At 38.1% G+C, this 4,574-nt stretch overlaps 1 long non-coding RNA gene across 1 annotated transcript; it reads left to right on the top strand.

Moving 5' to 3' along the window:
- The first annotated feature begins 1,749 nt into the window (after positions 1–1,749).
- LOC121051740 lies at positions 1,750–2,398 on the top strand. The gene is made up of 2 exons (XR_005806761.1): positions 1,750–1,961; positions 2,059–2,398. It is a non-coding gene; the product is annotated as an uncharacterized LOC121051740 (long non-coding RNA).
- Positions 2,399–4,574: the final 2,176 nt, after the last annotated feature.

The following is a 4,574-nucleotide window of genomic DNA, read 5'->3' as shown; positions in this document are numbered from 1 at the left end:
TTATATGTTTATCTTATTTGGGTCGACACTTATAGGATTTGCATGTAATTGGTGCTAGGTTTAAGAACATGAAATCGACTTTTCGTTTTGTGTAACTTGAATCAAAAGTAGTAAAGGTTCTAGACAAGAATCGAATTTAATTGAAGAGGATTGCAATTAGGTGGACTTTTCCATAACTAAGTTGTACACTTGAGTTGATAGCCTTTCTCTATGTCTAATGCATTGAACATGTCATGATTGACTAGCTTTCTAGGGCTTGATTGCATGTTTGATAGAATTAATCTAGGTGCTTTCGCTTAGGTTAATTAGCATTGAAAAGTAAAATATGGGAAATCATTTGCTTTCGAATGTTTCACATGATCAACTCCTCTCTCATGACTTGGAAGAACAATTATAGGGTTTGAATCGAATTTGATTACATGGAATTGATTTTGATCTTTGTTCCTTGCGTTCCACCCTTGTATATATGTTTTTACATTTTCTTTATTTTATTTATTTTAATTTTAATTTTAAGAATCCTAATCCCCCCCTTATTTGTGTTTACTTGTATATATTTATTCTTTATTTTATTTTTGTAAATAATACTTTATTATTTTAATTCTTTATTTGTTTATACAATTGTATATATTTATATTCTTTATTTTATTTTTGTAAATAATACTTTTCTTTATTTGTTTCACAATTACAAGTGTACCCTCAATCCCCGGATAGAACGATCCCTATTTGCTTATACTACTAACGATATTTTCAGGGTTAAATTATGCGCTTCCCGCAAGCGCATCAATTTTTGGCGCCGTTGCCTTTAGCCGTCTCTAAACTTTCATAATTTCCTCTGACATCCGTGTGCATGGAGTTGAAGAGCCATGCTTGAACAAGACTGTCTTCTTCGACCCAAATTTCGTAGCCCTCTTCATCTTCTTCAGATGGTGCTTTCTTCTTGCCGGTGAGGTAGCCAAGTTTACCTCGGCCGGTGATGTTCAACTTTGCATGTTTAGACCACGAAATAAAATTGGTGCTGTCCAATTTTTCTGGAGCAATAGGACCATGATCATTGGATGATGATCGCCCTTTATGTTGAGAAGAGTTAGTTGCTGATTTGGGGGTTGAAGCAGAAGATACTTCCTCGAGAACCATGGTGAAACCCTTACTAAGTAAAGAGAAGAGAAATCGGATCCTTGGGTGTTGCCTATCACGCAACCTTTCAGTAACTCCTTTTAATGTGGCCAGGTAGTAGAGGAACGATTTTGGCGGAGCTCAGCTCACTTGTTTAGCAGGGGACGAGACCCTTTGCTAGCACTTCTCGTATCCAATCAGCCTAGACACCACATTAATTGGATGAACCTATGTGGTTGAGCGAGTAAGCTCGACGTTACAAGGATAAAATTTCTAATCTAATTTACCTTTTATTTTTTCTTTCAAGGCGAAGAGGAAGACAAGAGAGGTGGGTTTCTTCTTGGATTCGCCTCCGCTGGATTCTCCTCTGCGAGATTTTCCTCTGCGAGATTCTCCTTTTTTTTTTTTTTTTTTTTTTTGGTTGTCCAAAAAAAAAAAAACTTGACCCACTTTCTTTCTTTCTTCACGTGGTCATCATCATCATGCCTTCATTTTTTTTTTTTTTTTTTTTTCAAAAAACTTGACAGAAAGCTTTCTTTCTTCACGTGGTCATCATCATCATGCCTTCACTTTTTTCTCCCTTCTTCTTCTCGAGAAAGCCTTCTTTTTTTTTCTTTTCTCCAGACCAAACTTGCAGAGCCCTTCTTTCTTCAAAATATGCTTGCTGTCTCTTTGAAACTTACTCCTTTCTTCAAAATATGCTTCCTTTCTCCAGATTGTAACGGCTGCAGCAATGTTCAAAGTATAGGCACCACTAGCCTTCACTTTGCCACGTACAGTCCTTGCATCCCCAGATGCCAACAGCCTTCCTCTCTTCCTTCTCCTCTGCTTTCTACTGCAGATGGGTGGTATGTCTATGAAATTTCTTGCTCTCTTCTTTCTTCTCTGCTTTCTAGCTTCTTTCTTCTCTGCTTGCTTATTTTCCCTACTGCAAACTGGTGGTAGGTGTCCGGCGGATCTATCTGGGGAAGGCCGCAGAAGGCTCGTCGGCGTCGATGATGGCTGCAGATGATGTCGCCGGCGTTTGGTTCGTCGACGTCGCTGATGGCTGCAGGTGAGTACAAAGTGAAGGAGGTATGGGTACTGGTAAAAGAAGAACAGAACCTGTTCTTGTGAGTTTGTGCTTGATTTTTTGAATAAGGATATGGGGAAGAACAAAAGTTCTTTGGGTATTGTTTCTGGTATTTGGTAAGATGAAGAAACTAATTTCTTCTCTTGTATTTCTTATATGGATATGTTTTCTGGGTATTGGTTAAGATGAAGAAACAAGGTTCTTCTCTTGGTATTTCTGGCAGCGGAATATAGGTATGGGTAGTCTAGATTTCTAGAATGGTATAGGTCTCAAGAGCATTGCTTTGATACCATGTTAAATCTGGTAATGTATTTCTGTATTCAAGCACAATTACAACTGAGTTACAATCCTGTTCTTATAGAGCTCCTATAAGATTATAATATCAACATCATAGCTGGAAAGCCTAACACCTACATGTGTGATCCAGCTGATGTGAGGCTGGAAAGGTTAGTGGGCTACAGCTCACTTAACAATAAATTTGACAAATTTTCAAGCTTACTCTACTGGATTGAGTTTGTAATACATTAAATTTGATTTGGGATTTGTGGCTTAAAACAGAGACATCACTTTGGCGGGAAAGAGTTCCAGCAATACTATTTGATTCTGTTAATTGTCGCATTATATTTACAATAGCTCAAGGGATGAGGGTAATTTTCGAATCAGAACAGTTCCTTAGGGGCTTTGATACAACTGATTTTAGTAAAACTCAGAGGGCAAATTGAAAGTTAAGCCCAAGTTCTAGGGGTAAATTTCCCTCGAATCCAGATCCCAAAAGCTCATACCCAACTCTTGTAAACCTGAATCTTCTCCCAGCTCCCAGCTTGTATGAACTAATACCCAAGAAACTCTACCCCGGCTTAGCCATCTATGTTTTGCATTAAGCAAATTGGCTTATAATATCCAATATGCTCATTCGGCGTATTTCCCATTCAATTCGGAATTGCGGTTTATGTCCACACGAATCCAGCGTATTTCTCATTCAGCGAATCTATGATTCTTGCGTTAATTGTCCTCCTCTTCATCGGTAGCTCTTGGAGTGATTGGCCTCCTCTTCTTCCGTAGCATCTGCTTTCTGTGCATTGTGATTAAGTCGTTCCAGTACTTTGAGGAGAAGCTGATCGTCATCAAAGGCCGCTTGAAGGAAATGAGTGCAGTTGCAGCAGTTCACCGCGAGTTGGCGGGAAATGTTTTGAGTTTTGCAACTGGACCGAAACGACCTGGCCCAATCAAGCATAAACGGCATGTTAGGACGAATCGGCCCATTACCAAAATTTATACCAATCCTTAAAAAAATAAAAATAAATAAATAAATAAAACTTTATTAGTGTCATTCTTTTTTATCTCCACCATACTCATCCCATCAATATTTTCCCATTATTTCAGAGAAATATCAGCCTTGACCTCTAAGGCATCAGTCATTTCAAATAACAAATAAACCACGATGCATCTACAAAATTCTATTTAATTAACAATTACTAGTTGTTACTGCAAAAATATCTCATGCCATAGAATTTTTGTAATAAAATATGGATGTTTGTTGTTTTAATGTTTACTACTTTTTTTTTTGGTGGTTCACTAATACTCAATAGTGGTTATATAATAATTGGTGTTGCTTTTATTTACAAACCACTTCCCCCTCTAGTGAGTAATTTTTCAATGGACATGTGCATGGAGAGAGGGTGTGATATGTCCAAAAAAAGGGTGCCAATTTAACTCTCTTTTTAAAATATGAATAATGTGGATTATGAAAGTTTCAAGTGAGATATGATCGAACGTAAAGTCACGGTGTTCTGCAAAATGATAAAATTGATAAAGTATCAGGGACAGATTGCTCGTAGATTGCAATTCCATACCATTAACTCCGGGTGTAGGAGCTGAAGTGTACGTCATACCAAAATGGTGTACGTTTGCTTTCGCACCAAGTTTGAGAGCAACGAATTACACAGTTATCACCCTTTAATCAGCCTTGGCTTCCCCTATATATGAAGACAGCAGCTATAGTTCTGCTTCTGAAGATTTTACACAACATGTTCCTGAGTGGCACAATTCGAGTGTAGGTTGCAGGGTGAATGCAAAGCCTTCACCTAATGTGCTTATGTGCATGATAATAAATTTCTTCACGGACTGAGGAACCAAGAAACGCCACAAGGAAGATTGCATTGGCTTGAAGCAGCTTCACTTTGTAATGGTCCACTTGCTTCAGCAGTTGACAATGACAATTCTGTTGGAGTTGGGTTAGTGAAAGGTGATACAGTTCATGATCCTACGCCACAGATGTGTAGAGAGCAACTGAAAGTGCAGAGTATATTTTCGGAAAAGGGATTGGATAATGACAATGCTTATTCAAGGCACCAAATAGACTTGAACAGATGTTTAACTACAGAAGAAA

The sequence above is a fragment of the Rosa chinensis genome, chromosome 2, assembly GCF_002994745.2.
Source record: "Rosa chinensis cultivar Old Blush chromosome 2, RchiOBHm-V2, whole genome shotgun sequence".
Classification (NCBI taxonomy): Eukaryota; Viridiplantae; Streptophyta; class Magnoliopsida; order Rosales; family Rosaceae; genus Rosa; species Rosa chinensis.
Note: the sequence above shows the minus strand (reverse complement) of the source record. Positions and strands in the feature narration are given on the sequence as shown.